This window comes from Staurois parvus, unplaced genomic scaffold (assembly GCF_062004578.1).
Source record: "Staurois parvus isolate SC_StPar_1 unplaced genomic scaffold, SC_StPar_1.0 ptg000192l, whole genome shotgun sequence".
Classification (NCBI taxonomy): domain Eukaryota; kingdom Metazoa; phylum Chordata; class Amphibia; order Anura; family Ranidae; genus Staurois; species Staurois parvus.
Window position 1 is genome coordinate 352,784 of NW_028317988.1, and position 16,608 is coordinate 369,391.

At 37.3% G+C, this 16,608-nt stretch overlaps 1 protein-coding gene across 1 annotated transcript in view; it reads right to left on the reverse strand.

Annotated features, from left to right (window-relative positions):
• PROX1 (prospero homeobox 1) overlaps window positions 1-5,653 on the reverse strand; it is a 111,483-nt gene extending 105,830 nt beyond the window's left edge. The window contains exon 1 of the mRNA XM_089677775.1: window positions 5,273-5,653. The gene's annotated coding sequence lies outside the window, so the exon portion shown is untranslated. The remainder of the gene's footprint in view (window positions 1-5,272) is intronic.
• Window positions 5,654-16,608: the final 10,955 nt, after the last annotated feature.

A 16,608-nucleotide genomic window follows, 5' to 3' on the forward strand; every position in this document is an offset into this window, starting at 1 on the left:
GCGTGCAAAAAGATAGGTCAATGTAGAAGAAGATGACAGCACAGGTCCAGTTAAGACTGGCAGGCACCATTATCATAGTAAGATATTTTTCTTTTCTTATTTTGCTAAATAAAAAGTCAACCAGGGATATATTAAATAACTATAAGTGCTTAGACTCCAGTGCAAACATAAATTTGCCAATATTGACAAATCTTTACAAAAACATAAAATGAGATAAAAAGCATAAAATTTGTCAAAAAAACAACGGGTTATAAAAAACATTTACTAGCACCATCACTCTAAAATATAAATTGCAACTAGAAACATAGAGACGTGACGGTAGAATAGACCAACTGGTCCATCAAGTCCGCCACCTTTTTATAACATTTAGTTTTTTCTTTATTTGCTTATTAGGGTTTTGTTTTATAAATTTAATATTGTTCCTTATGTGTATAGACCTGTGTTTATCCTTAGCATGTTTAATTTCACTTGTTGATTGAACTAGGCCTTAATCCTATGATGAAATGCAAATTAATGCACACATATGTACTCTTACCCACGCAGTGTTATTACATATAGATGCATACATACATCTATAGGTATAGTAAATGTTTAAAATTTCAAAATCTTAATAAATATTTAATCCTATAATTCCCTTTCCTATATTTATAATGTTTAGCAAAATACTTCTTGTATTCCTTTAAAGTTCCATGATCATTGGTACACGTGTCTAACAGGGCTGCAAATCTATAACAGCAAAAAGTATCCAGCGTATTACTTAATGTGAACCTGTTCTTATGTTTGAGACTTATAGCTAATATATAGTTCTGTTTTAAAACAGGTAAGCCTAGGATTTTGGGTATTTCAGTTTAAAAGTTGTCTAAAGTGATCCTGACAGTCACTGTCTGTAATTTATCTCAGACACAGAACAAGGTTTAAATTCAATATAATGGCAAAATGATTAATAAAAATAAATGTGTTTAAACCAGAGATGTTTAACTGCTTGTTTTGTTCTGGTTTTGCAGCTGCCAGCCGGTGATAAATTGACCCATTTAGCTACATGTCAGCGGCTGTGAAATACACATGTTGATCTTGTAAATAAAAAAAAAAAGAACAAAAAAGATTTTAAACAACTATTTTGCTAAAATGTTCAATATTTTATGCTATGAAAAATTAGTGGGTCAATAAAATATTTTTTTCACATAGCTAAATTTGTAGCATTCAAAACATCTGTTTATTCTTTACTATATTTTATCACATATCGTAAATTTTATTGAATATTACAAACTCCTTTTTACAATAAAATGCTATTGGAAACATAATCACTGTCAAAAATATGGCATTTTTGCTTGCATCATACAATAAACTATGTTTTAATAAGTGGGATACAATATAAAAAAAATACAGAAAAACACACTTTTTAACAAATAAAAAAATCTTTTCTCTGAACTTTGTGCTATATCGGGTGTAAAAACAGCACAATTTTTTGCAGATGATAAAAATATATTTTTGTTCATGAAGGGAACAATTGTTATTAAATGATTTAAAAGTATTTTTTATTTTTTTATAAATATCTGCTTCACAAATAATACTGAAGCATTTCACTCTCTAAAAAGTTATAAGAAGTATCATCCTAACTTGTAAGAAGTGTCATCACAACTTGAATATTATTTAAATGTGACAACAGTTCCCAAAGTGTGCAAATTTCATGTACGGTACACGTTCATCTGACCATTTTTTATAAAATGTGAATCACATTAGAGGTAAATGTAATCTATGTGTGTTTTATAATTCTGGGCAACACCAAATTATTACCTCTAGTAGTATTCCTGAAACTACAGAGATGCATACATTTTACAATTTTTGCAAAAAAAAATTAATTGTATTTATTTCAGTTTTTATTTTTTAGTAAAACTACAGTTTGATGTTCACTTAAACATATATGGTTCCATTACACTATAGGAAAGTTGCAAATGCTATTTTTTTTTCCTCTACATGCTTCACTTTGGACTGTCAGTAACTGTGGCAATCTAAATCGTGACAGTTTTACTCACACATGTATATTATATTTTGATAGATGCTTCTACAGAAAATTTTTGGATTACACTCTTCATCACTGTTAAAAAGTTTAATTCAACCAAATGCAAATCCATCATGCTTTTTGGTGAAGGTAGGTATTGAAAACTCTATTTAAAGCTTAAATTTATGGCATAATTTTGAAAATATTCCAGATTCTAAAAAAAAAAAAAGACAACCACAACCAAGTCTCAGTTGAGTTATCCAATATCACAATATAGTCAAGCAGGTATTTACATCAAATTTGCAGCTAGTATATCTCTGTATGTCACACCAGCAGCTATGTAAAATGATTTTAGCCATATAGATTGTTTGCATAGCGTAATAAGCACTGAAATAATTGTCTGCAATAGATAAATAAAAAAGACAAGGGTACCAGTCATACCTGCTAATACACAAGAGGTGTCCACACTCTCTGTAATATAGACACTCCTAGGTGTGGGTAGTTACACTTTTGAAATCTGTAGACAGACCAGCTTGCTAGTTGTTAAAAGTATAAAGAGTAAATTGTAACAATCTTAAAGCATAAAAAAGACGAATGTCAGGTGCAGCAAAGCACTGCAATAAACCTACTCATGCCACTTGCACTTCAAGCTATTTTACACCTTTATATCTTAAGTTCCTCCATGTATGATTAATAAAAAGCAGAAGTATTGATTGTACAAAGGGCCACAGAAGTGGAAAGTGGAACTGTCACGAAGAAGCTGTTGCTGTTTAATAGGATCAGATACAGCTCTGTATCCAAACAGGTTCAAGGTAATCTGGAAGACCCTAAAATCTGTGACTTAGTTTGCAGGCAGGGGCGCTACAGAAATGACTCTGTGGACAGATACCTTCATGATCCATATAGCTGAACCATGATGAAAAATGTAAAATACAAAACAATAACCAGTGCCATGCCATAAGTGTCAGCGACATAAATGTATGAAGAAAATATTTTTTGGCTATTGGAAACGTTTAAAGTCCAGTAGTTCTTAAAAAGGTAAAGGGGGAAAAAAAAACTTTCTATTTGACAACCATAAGGCAATCAAAAACAAATAAAATTTAAGAATAAATGTCGTTTTTTAGTATGCAGTTTTATTGACAATATAAATCCCTAATAAGACTGCATAAAACCTACAGGGTGAAAGCAGGACATTACGACTGTCTTTGTGCGAGAACACCTGTACTAGAGAGGGAAAGGTCAAGAGTGATATTAGAAAGTATTATTTTACAGAAAGAGATGTAAGTGCTTAGAGCAAACTGCCAGCAGATGTAAGGCACAAATTGACGGTAACTGAAATTATACATGGCAAGCATAGCCAATAGAAATCTATCTTTAGACATCTGTGAAAGCCAAGAAACCTCTCTCCATCTGCCCCAAGCCATCCATCCTAAGGTTAAAAACAAGCAAAGGAGACAGACCAGGTGGTCACATTTTTGTGTTGATCTACTGTTAATGTTTTTTTTTAAACCCAAGCAAGGTCTGGGGCACTGTGGAACTTGTTAACTGGCCTAACTTATAAATGCAGAAGTAATGATAAAGGAACAAAACTGCTAAAGTTTACTTTCTAAGCATTCCAGGAAGCTGCACCATTTAATGACACGCAGGTAAGCAACAGACCCTCTCAGTCCACCTTCGTATTCCCCATGAAATAGACACAAAGGGTGAACCTAGAACTTCACCCTTTGGTTTGTGGAAAATGATGATTAATAATAGAGTCGCTGCTCAGCATGCAAATCAGCTTGATACAAAAAACGCCTCACCAGGTCTGTTTGCAAGTCCCTTGCAAAGCTGGGTGTCCTTATCTCAGAACTGACCATAAACTCATAAACCTCTCAACAATAGTCGTCTGGTAAGAACCTACTGAACGAAAAGTTGCACCTGTCTTTCTTGACACAACGCACCTGTCTTGTGTTGCCCATGCGCGTTTTGTTGTGGTCCTACAATAGTAGAGAGCAGGGAGGGGAGGGGGACAAAAAAAAAAGAAAGAAAAAAAAATCTTTCATAGCAAATTAGTCAGCTCAGTTGCCTTGAAGTGAGTTTAACCTTGCAGAGCAAACAACCTCAAAAGAACAAGAGAAAATTATCTTAAAAAACTGAAAGAAAAAAATAAAGGTAGACACATAGGCAAAAAAAAAAAAGTGACAAATAACCAGGGTAAAGTAGTTTGTATACAAGAGGATGCATGCTCCTTCCGTTACTGAACTTCCAAAAGAAAACAGTGCTCCTTCGATTTCAGCACTGAGCAGTTCCTTATGAAAGCAACAGCATGTGCTCGATGTGTGGCTCTAAAACGTCCCCACTCGCAGCAGTTATCTCACTACGGAACGCACTTGATCTGAGTTGCTCTCTTGTACAGCTTTCAACGTAGGCTGTTCTGCTACAACACAAGGCGATCGCCAAGGAAAAACCTTCATGGTTTAAATGAATACTTGCAAACGGCAGTTGCTCTGTCTACGACATCAAAGCTCTGCATCCTTAACCCTGGTGATGCTAAAGACATCACCAAAAAGGAAAACAAGTAACCTCCTGCGCTCAGAAGACATGCTGAAGACATGATGCGAGGCACAGAGAAACACAGGGCCCCAGTTCTATAGCCATGAGAACCAATGAGAGTGAGTTTCCCTTCAAATTGCTTATTCTAACAATCCATGAAAATCAGCTTAATACCAAAGTCAGCACTGCCCTACAAAGTACCAAGGTGGGCAACAAGCATCCCAAACAAGCCAAGCCTGAAAACTTATCAGAAGCACCAACTTTCCGACCATCGTTACAACAAAACCATTACAGCCCTTAAAAGGGACCCATAAAGTCATCACTGTTAAATATGATATGTTCAAGAAGGAGCAAAGTACCAACAAAAAGGGGAAGTGCAGGATGCATGCAAATAGCAAGCAAATCAATACGGATAGCAAGAGAGCACCTTTAGCACATTGAACAAAACAGCCCCCCCCCCCCAAAAAAAAAAAAAAAAAAGCTAAGTTAAACAGCATTCAAGACAAACCTAACACTAAAACATTTAAAAACATTCTAGAAAACAGAAACTGCCAATGTACAAAAAGAATCCATCAACAACAAATAATGACTTAAGTTCACTTATTCCAGTTAACTCCCTGCTGAGGGTAATCTTATGTCAATTAAGTTCCCATTCCATTGACTTATTCAAAGGGAAAATCCTTAGGATGTACCGGCGAGAAGTTATCTAAGGGAAGCCAGGCTGTAGGCAATACTTACTCAAGAGAAGCTGTGCAAACTGATCCTTCTTGCCGGTCAAAGACAGCAACCACGATGCTTAGTCTATCTGCTGATGAACAGTACAATTTGACAAGGGAGGGAGGATGTGTGAGTGTGTGTGTGTATGTGTGTGTGTGTGTGTGTGTATGTGTGTATGTCTGAATGACTAAGAGACAGAGTGTATGTGTGCGTGTGTGTGCGTGTGCGTGTGTGTGAATGTGTGAAGCTAACAGAACAAACAGGAGGCAGAGTACAGAGAAGCTGGGAGAAGGCAAGAGAGAGAGAGAGAGAGAGGGAGAGAGTTCTTTTGTGCTTCTCTCCTTTGGCTGGCTGTAATTGTATTAGTTCAGCAGGCACAGCTCAGCTGAGGCTCCGCGCTACCACAAGATTTACTTTAAGACACAGCTGGAGGAAACAGGAAGAATCAACGTCATATTCCGAGTGACGTAAGGGAGGGGGAGCACACCAATCAGGAGACAACTTCAGAAGCAAGGTGGGACAGCTAACAGTCAACTTGGAGAAGCAAAAAAAAAAAAAAAAAGGGAAATTCAGATGGGGACACGAGAGACAGATGAGACCTTGCCTGGTCGTCGACATCAAGGATTTTCTTTTTCTTTTAAACACGCTCCTTTAAATTAGAATTTTTTATTCATTTTTTATGCAAGTGAAGAATCTAAAAAACCCAACTCATTTTTCACACCAGCGTCTTATCGGGCAAGTTTGTACGCCACTGGGCAGAAAACTTCCCAATGGTTTATGTTCATATAGAGTTAGCCCCTTTTTTTTCGGAAGGGCTGTCTTTTTTTTCAAATGAAGACCTGGCAACTGTGGCATTAGCCAGAAGGGTTGGTGTTTCTCAAAGTGTTTGTGGGCTCCTACGTTGATCAGTCCTGTTATAAGCAAGCAGTGAGCTTCACTCCATCTGCGAGGCTATACTTGGTTCCCGGTAGTATACTGAGTCAGCAGTGGGGCCAGTAAATTAATATTATTAATCAATTGGATGTAGGAAAAAATTTGGTCACCTACTTAGACATGTGCTATGTATTCTAGAGCTCTTCTTCAGCCCAATACAGGGAAAAATTCAAGGTTACCCACACTGCCAAACACTAGACTTGGTACTATGCCTAACGACAGCTGATGATCTTATAGAAGGCATTGAACGACTCTGGAAAGTACGCAGATGTACTTTAAATCTGTATGTTAGAGGATGTGTATTTTATCACAAAAATCTAAGGTTTCGGTATTAATATTGATTATTATCAATTATTATTTAATCTTATTATAGTGCATTTAAAACTTTACAAAAAAAGGAACAGCAATGGATAAAAGAAATACACATAAATAAATATCTTTTTGCAAAAACATTTCTTTCAATTTTAGTTGTAAATAAAAAAAATTACCTTAAAATGAATGGATCGAACCGGGCAGTGCCACCATACAACCAACCATGGACTTGAAACTGAAAAAAAGATAGAAGCGTAGATATAAATGTGAGATTGAAATTATGCGTGACAATACATAGATGTGTGACAAAGCATTGTATTCAATCTTATCAGTTGGGAATATTTCAGTGATTTGTAAATGACTGGCTGTCTGCTTGTTGCTAATATTATTTGCTTATCACAGTTGCATTTTGTTGGGTTTACATACTTTCTTTTGATACAAAGTGACAATTACATGTATTTATGTATGTACAAGTGGTAAGGGAAAAAAAAAGAAGAGTATGTATGGTACACTACACTGCCGTGTCTCTAGTCTCTCACCATCTCCCTATAATTGACATCTCTCATTGTGCTTCCCAAACCCTTGCACGCTAAATAGCTGCTTCTGATCTAGCAATTATTGTGTAACGTCTGATGGACTAGATAGAATTTCTCGAGGAATCTGGAGGAAAATGTCCAGAATGTTGTTAATATTCAGAATATGACAACCATCTCTGGTGTCAGTAATCCTGCAGGAGTGAAAAGGTGACCCACTAATCAAAAGACGAAAGATATGTCAACACTTTATAAATACATTCATACACACGCTTATGCGTCTTCTGCATGTAAACGCACTGCGTGCATAGGTTTTTCTAAATCATTTAAGACTACCTGCATTCGTTTAATGTCTAATAATAGGTTTACCAAACACAAGGGCTTTTACGTGTGTTTTGCAGGAGTTTATAGTGTGTTTACGTCGTGTTTCTAAATAGTTCTTTTAGACATGACAGCATCTATGGACTGCATAGCAATTAAGTCCAAGACTATTGGGAAAAAAACATATACAGTAATATGCTGAAAATGCATTGGATTTTGCTTGTGATCGCTCATACCTAAGCCCCCCCCCCATCCAACCTCCCTGAAAGTAAAAAGCGTTACAAGGCAGTCGGATGACAGATTTTGTCAACATGGGACACCTTGACGCTCTGTCTGTTTATCTAAGTGCATCATGGAAAATACTAGCTCGGAGGACTACAAATCACTATATAACCAATCATGACACATCCACCAAATTAAAGTATAGATATTTTTTTTCACAAACCTAGTCTTTGATAAACATTAACTTTAAAAAGCCATTTGCTTTGACAGGTAACAAGAATTTGATGTAACTTACAGAAAACAAGGATTTTTTTAATAGTCTAGTTTGAAAAATCAGGGACAATTCCAAGGCCAATGTTTTCCTGCTAAAGATCTTAGAGCCCTTAGGTACAGCCTGGAAGTCAAGGACAACTGATAACTGAAAGTTTCATTTAAAAAACAAAACAAAAAAGGAGAAAAACACTGTATACATTACCAGAGTTTATAAGAAGTTCTATCAGTATCCACAATAGACGTCTGATCTAGCCGATAACCATTAGTCTTTTGCATGACTATGGCTCAAGTCTTCATTGTTCTAGATTAAGGCTTCTCAGTCATGGTTCCATGGAGCCCTGGGGTTCCTCCAGAGGTTGTTAGGGGTTCCTTGAGCAATGAGCGATTTCTGCCTCTCAGATAAGTTCCAACTCACACCACCGATTTTTTAACTCTCTATATCTATGTAATTTTTAGCAGGGGTTCCCTGAGACTGGAAAGATATTTTTATAGGGTTCCTCTGTATTAGAAAGGTTGAGAAGGCTGGTCTAGATTGTTTTCCAACCAGCCAGAGATAAACAAAATACCCAATTCTAGTTCCTTACAGGTGTTTAAGCTATAAAGGTTCCAATGTACAGGCTAAAAAAAGGACATGCAAACGTTCCATAGAAGTCTACTTCCTGGCCCCTAACATTTGAAGAATTAGTTTGATCTGACTGTAAAAAAAGATACAACACATGACACAGCAAGAAATAATTTTTTAGAACTTTTTGAGGTTTTTTTTTAGAGTCAGAAAATACATGAGGACGGGTAGAAAACAGAACCCGAATTCTACAAGCACTAATGTAATTTCTCTGTTACATAGAATATACCTTTGACACACTCTTTTTCAGATGTTTCAAGGACTCTCTAGGTAAATATAAGAAAAAAAACTTTAGTTCAGTTACCTTTTTTTGCTAGTTTAATGACCTGCAATGTATGTTTGCAATAACTTGATGCAATCCGCTGAGAATTAGGCTGAGAATGGGAGTGGCATCATTCGGCTCTGTTTCATTACACTATGCTGTCATCCAAACAAATTTCAGGGATGGGAAGAGTTTGGGCTCCTTGTAGAAGGAACAGCAGAGGGAGAACCTCATGGGTGGGGAAAAGATCTGGTTATTTAGTATATTAAAATTAATTTTAATATTTACTGTTTTATTGATGTGTTACTCAGAAGCTTGGATGGACAGAATGACAATTGCGGCAGTTTATGTGTGCTTTACTTTCGTATACTGGGTATATAATGTTATATCTAATAGCAAATGTGTACTATGAGAAATATAGGCTGATTTTTTTCAGAAAATACTAGATTCTTGGCTGCCTTAGGCCTCAATATTTTCTGAGTCACTGGCCCAGCAAAAACATGTAGCTAGTCAGAGGAAATCAGAAGTTCTGCTTTATATTCTTGCTCGTATCAGTGACTCAGAATTTTGAGTGAGTACAGCAGCCTACATAGTGTCTCAGTACAGACTTCCTTAGGCCTCGTTCACACCATACGTGCAGAAAAACTGATGGAAAATGATGCATAGATTTCACTTGCAGAGGCATCAGTTTACATCAGTTTTCTTTCACGATTCAATGAGTTTTTTTTTTAAATCTACACATGATACTAGTGTTGTGGTGTGAACAGGGCACATAGAGAGAAATTGATTTTGTTGTGCCCTTGCAGAACACGTGCAGAAAAACTGACGTGTCTACACCATGATGTGAACGAGCTCTTAAATGCTCTTAAATGCCAGTCAGCTTTACAAAAAAAGGAAAAAACAGAAACTGGTGCTGTTCTTCACTTCTGTCCAGTAATGTGGACGGACTCTTGATATCATCAGTACAATGCAGGACCAGCGGTGGCCACTGGTCATGCATTGTATGTGACGATGCCGGAGAAGGGACAGTCACATGACTGGAGCAGTGGTTTCATAGAACAGGTTGTCCATACTGAAACTAGAGAGAAAGACTGCAGAACTGATTAGGGTAAGTGATGCTTGCTACATCCCCTTAGACTAAACAAGCCTTAGTCCCTTAATTCATGGATGGGGGTGTTGGGAAGAGGGGGAAAGGAACCCACATGCCAATTTTTCTAAGCTGACTGGCATTTATCTTAAATTAAAAAAAAGCCTACCAGAGTGTTAAATAGATGTGAGTATCCGTATGGAATGTAATTGTAGAGTACAACTGATACACATGGTGCAGAAGAAGCCACATTTGTGCCACTTCTTTATCCTACGGAGAGGTGCAAGCCCCATACCCATTCCTGGATTGGGGCATATCCAGGGTTTCCAAATTTTCCTTTAAGTTGTATTGACCTATTCTGTAGATTTAAATAAACTTTTTGCAAGGAACATAGCTTACATAAGGGTCTGTAAATCACAACAAAAGGATCTTTTGTAGGACAACTTCCCTTCTATCACCTTGGCTTCTCTTTATATTTTGTATAGCATTGCAATAGGTCAGCCATTCTCATCCATGGCTCCGTCATACCCTAGGGTTCCTAGAGGGTTCCTGCAGATGATTGATTTCCTATATAATGGTCTCCACATGGTTCTGGGTGGCAATGCCAATGGCAAAGTCACAACATCAAAGACCTTTTAACCTGTCTGTAACTGTGGCATTCCGACCACCAGTATAAGGAGCCTTCTTCCCACTGAACCCCAAATATTTATTTTTAGCATGGGTTCCCTGAGACCTGAAAATTATTTCAGGGCTTTCTTAGGGGTAAAAAGGTTGAGAAGGCTGCTGTAAGTATTAGGGATGGAGAATCCTGGTCACCAGGAATCTCCACTGAGCTTACCAATGGTTATGTCTGAGCACTTATTCATTATACAGAACATGCAGTACATATAATACTGCTAATATTCCTAGGTCTCCTATTTACCTGTGTTCTCTTAAGATACCTTTGCTCAAGAATTAGGATAAACATACCTAAAAACATAGAGCCTCCATAGGTTATGGGTTGCTGTATCTTTAAAGGTACAAACCACATATAAACATATCAGTGCCAATCTGTTAATTATTTTTCTATGCTCAGCTCCTGCAACTGACAACTTCGTTCACCCTTCATGTCCCACCCTCTCTCTACGCCTGCTGCTGAAAAAAAAAAAACACTGTAGAAGAGTACACAGCTCACAATTATGTGACAAGAGGCCTCAGTCCTTTCCAGGAGCACTGTGAAAAGTCTGCTTGAAGTGTTACTAAACCCAGGACCCTGCATTCACTATATCTGGTCTCCCACAGTACACAGAACATGGAAATGCAATTATTTTAGTAATTATAAACTGCTAAATACCTTTTTTCATCAGCAGTTGGAGCAGTCTTGTGACTTCTATCAGTGTTCAGCAGAACACTGGATAAAGCTTGTAGGAGGAGATTTCTTTCTGCTCTACGAGGATGCAGAAACCCTGACTTCTGCCTGGACAATGCTGATTGGCCCTGTGCTGATCACATGCAAATACACACAAAACTGAGCATGTGCAGAGTGACTCCACACGATACGTCTTACCAAGAGATAAGAGGAGGGCACTGGAAGAAGGGGCGTATCAGAGAAGTCAGGATCAAACAGCATTTTTAGACAATGAAGAGGATTAACCCCTTAGGTTCCACAATGAGTATAACAAGCATGCTTTACTGCATATACAGACTGATTCTACTGTTGTGGGTTTAGTAACACTTTAATTTTGTGTGTTTTCCAGTTTTCAGAAATGCATTACAGTCCATTTAACATGATTTCCTATAGATCGATTTCACATGTGTGTGTTTTGAGCTTATGCATTTTTTGAAAGGGCCAGGGACTTTTTTTCCTGCAGTAGATTGTGTTTTACGTTTGATGGACTAGGAGAGTAATGCGACTTTGAGGTGGCTTTGGAAGGGTGCCACTTTAACGTGATCTTGGATGGGTGTGACTTTAATGTGACTTTACACTCTCTGGCACTCAAGTTTCACTCAAGTAGCATAAAAGTCGCACTGCATGAACAGAACTGCCATACTTTCCTATTAGCAAAAAAAAAAAAAAAAATTGCATTAAAGTCAATACTTTCCTATTGGCAAAAAAAGCATTACAAACGCATCAAAAATGCTTGTTCAAAAAATGCAAAATGCGCAGCAAAACACGCCAGAAAAACACATGAATCGCAATATGCAGAGGTGTTAACCTAGCTTAATAGTTAATTTGTAGATATTGAGACTCAAGTGGACTTTCTAAAAGCTGCAGTTTCTCCTGGATGGCATTAGCATTTCCTTTACTGATTTCCCATCACCTGGAGGTTCTCATTATATACACATTAGGAAATATACAATATGTTTAATAACCACATAATTCTGTTGCTTTAGGCTCGGTTCATCCTGCTGAAACCCCATTGTTGTGCGTTTTCCAGTGCAACTTGCTTGCAACTTTCGTGCAGCTTGTGGAGTCTAGGGCACTCAGGTGGCCTGAAAGTCACATCAAAGTACTGGAGGAACATTTTTAAAAGTCGCAGCGACTGATAGGAATGGCTGCAATTGAATTAAATGGGTTTTCAACTGTCATGAGACTTTATATGTCGTAAGTCGCAGCAGTGTGAACCAGGCCTTATCAAACATTTTGTATTGCTGAAATATGTCCATCTATGAAGTTGAAATCCAGGCAAGTAGCTAAATACACAATGGAAATGCATAAATAAAGACTGTTTCTCCTGCCAAGGGATTTTCAAATCTGCTCAGCCAGTCTTGTGATCCAGGCTCTCCTGCTGGGGGTCTTTGATTTCTCTGCACACTACACTGGAATCAAAGCTAAACTCCAGGTATGATTTGTATTGCAGTTACATTGGTCCAGCTTGGTCCAATGTTAGTATGCATATCTTATATCTGATTGATCACTGTGGAAGCTGACAATCAATGGAGCTGTCAGCACTACTACAGTGATAACAGGTCCAGTGCCGAGTGGCTGCCCCTCTGAACACGGCCCACAGTGGGTTGCTCGCTCAGCACGTTGCCATTCACAGAACAAATTTTATTTTTTCAGTGAATACAAGACGTTCTCTGATTGGATGAAGCGGAGATTGTTATGTCATCGCCTCACCTCTCCAGCTCATCCTATCAGAGAAGACCAATGTAACTATGCAAAAAAAAAATCATGCCTAGAGTTCAGCTTTAAGGTGGTTGTAAACCTTTACATATACCCAGTGAAGTGACTTGTCTCAGGTAATACACAGATATGAAACAAATCCTCCTACCTAAGTTGTACCTGTTTATCTGCCGTGTTCTCCATTCAAAGTGCAGAATTTATATATGTTGTCTGAGATTTCAGAAAACAGGGGGTGGAGAGATTAAATTACACTCTGCAGAACTAATGAAGAGAGCTCTGGGAGCTGATTGGAGAGAAAGGACACCCCCCCCCCCTTCATACAGATCACAGGAGCAGATCTGAGGCTGTCAATCTGCTGGAGGTCCCTCCCCTGTCACCATTTTTCTCTTGGTGTCAGAAAATGATTCATGCTGTTAGCAGAAGAATGAAGCAGAAGACAGAAACGACACTTAGTGCTCCTAATTGAGACAAGTACACACTATTGGGGATATGCTTTGTTCATATCTCATATCTGAAGTTTACAGACACTTTAAACCGTGCAGATTGGTCAAAATCACACCCAGCCTGTGGTTCGCCAATGAAGTAGCTGCATCTGAGGTCATCCCTACTCTTCTCTCCTGCAAGCATGTTATCAATGTTAGACTGACAGCACTGTGCAAATCAATAGAACCCAGATTCATTTAGAATGCTAAACCTCTCTATTTGAGTATGAGCTGCTGTGAAGAGCATGATGATATAAAGACAGGTTCAGATACTGGTTGTATTAAAAATGACTTTTTTTCACATTTGTCTAGAGTCCAGCTTTCAAAACAAACAACCCCCCCAAAAAAGCGGTCCTAAAGATTGACTGCATTGTTTTATAAGTTCCTTCCTTAAAATACAGCCTGAGCTGTCAACACATCTGCAGCGCCGAAGCGAGCGCAAAAATAGGTAAGATGGCCCAAAGGTGCAGACGCGTCACAGACAAAAACAACAAGCGCAAACAATGGGCAATAAGAAGACAGATCCTCCGCTGTCAGGAGGAATACTATTTCATTTTTATTTTACACAGGAAGCTGGCCCTTTAATCTCTAACCTCACATGGACTGAGGGCACATGGGAAGTATCATTCGGATTCTGATGGGTTTCCTGGTTAATCTGAGTAAATAAGCCGGACGGTAATACAAGTCCCCTGCAATTGCTGTACTGTACCAGTAGAGAGTGCTCTACCATAAAAGAGATTCCTCCATACTCACCAGGAAAGTCGTGGTACTTGACAATACGAATTCAAACTTTGCTTTGCCATCTTGTACATTAGAAATTACATTACTGTTGGATAAAAAAATAAATAAATAAATAAAATATTTTATATATATATATATATATATATATATATATATATAAAAATATATAATGCAGGTTTTTTATAGCGCCAACAGTTTTTACGGATTACAATCTGAAATAATACAGTACAGTTACAATATAATAAAATACAAGAGGGTTAATAGGGCCCTGCTCATAAAAGCTTACAATCTAATAGGGCAGGGATATAATAAAATGATAAAAAAATGAGATTTTAATGTTTTTGAGACTAAGGATGCATTTAGATCTATGCATGTGCAATGTTACATGTGTTTTGTTGTGTTGCCATTGAGTATGAAGCTCCCAGTGCACTAAAATGCAGAAAACAATGAGCATGTTGGATTTTTGAGTTTGCTAAAAACAGGCAATGTTTGTATTATAATAGAGAGAACTATATCTTACATTTAGTGGGATTTGTAAGGCAGGCTTGGATTTTACAGAAAGAAACCAATTATATAAAAAAAATCAACATTTTATTTATACAAATTTCTTTTGTTTTGCTAATCAGCACATACAAGATGGACATTGCATAGAGTACAGCAATTGTAACAACTCAAAGAAATTCAATACACCTTAATATGTGAATCCCCCACTTGAAAGTAACACTTTCTCCCTTGAAAGTAGAACTATTATAATAACCTTTCTCAGTGACTATTCTATCTATTATCTATTCAAACATTCTCAAAAATTACTTATAAATAAAATAAAATAAATTAACTTATAAATAAATAAATTATACAAAATAATATATTATAAAAAATATTCAAAGTAGTCCAATTCAAGTCCAAATCAGAAATCCACCCAAAGTAAATACAAATGAGTCCACTAAGAAGGATTCCAATCCTATTTCAATCCCGTGATACCTCGAAAAAAAGAACACTCAGATAGTGCATTATCTTCCACAATAATAAATAACAGTAAAACGTGCAAAATAAATCTGTGCATCAATCCAAACCACTCAGCTATGAAAAACTAGTGATTATGCAAAAAAAAATTTAAAAAAATTATATATACCGAAAATATATTTTAACCTCCCTGGCGGTATGATTATTTCAGATTTTTGGTGCTGAAAGCGGTACCATTATTTTGCATGGAAATATGTATTTTTTTAATTGCAGGCCTGTAATTTTTAGGAAAAACTCACTGAAATCTGTCTGAACAAGAGTCTAGTAAACATCCCGGGTATGATAAAATTTGAAACACAAAATCATAAATTATAATTTAATAAATAATCATAAAAATAATATAATAATAATAAAAAATTTAATTCAATAATATAATCAAACCAAAAACACAGAAATTTGAAATATAGCGCCAAGTTCGTACCTTGCTGAGCTCAGTCGCAAAATCGTTTTCAGTGTCTGATGACGAATTTCCCCCACGAATCATTATCACCCAATTCTGCAAGTGGTTCTGATTTACTATCGCTGTTCTCTAGCTGATCTAAACCGCTTTTGACCTAAAGGGACACTTTTTGGATGCCATGGACGTTTCTCAGTTTCCAGGCAGAAAGAACAGACAAAATGCAGGCAGGGCACAGGACAAAGCACTTGGGACAAAATGTATGTGAAATTGGTTGAGACAGCAATGTTTTACTATGTAAAATGTAAAAAAAAAAAATGTCATTTTTTAAAATTTTTAAATTTCCCGCCGCCTCCGGCGGCGCCCGTACGTCCCGACGTCACAGGGACAGGACACAGAAGCCGGATGCCGGCATCGGCCGGAGGAGATGGCCGGGGACGCTGCAGGGGACACATCGCGGGAGCGCAGGGTAAGGTAAGTGAAGAACACATGCCTGAGCAGTGCTGCATGGTAAGCCCGAGTGTAGCTCGGGGTTACCGCTTTTGGTACTGAAATGTTACCCCGAGCTACACTCGGGAATACCGCTAAGGAGGTTAATACTTCAAAATTATTAGATGTGAACAAAATTCCATCTAAAGTGAACACTTCAATACTTATTTATTTACTAAAGCTGGAGAGTCCAAAATCAGACTCCCTTCTGCATAGAAACCAATCAGCTTCTAACCTCAGCTTGTTCAATGAAGCTTTGGCAATGAAACCTGGAAGCTGATTGGTTTCTATGTAGAAGTGAGTCTGATTTTGCACTCTCCAGCTTTAGTAAATAAACCCCTCAGTGACCACTCCAATTCAAATAGTTAATTTATTTTATTTATAAGTAATTTTTGAGAATGTTTGAATAGATAATAGAATAGTCACTGAGAAAGGTTATTATAATAATTTTAACAACTCATTGACTTAGCAAAATTGTAGTCATTGCGATATGTATTCAGTGGTATCCCCCAAAGTTAATTTCCATCTTGCAACCTCAAAGTTTGACTGCAGAT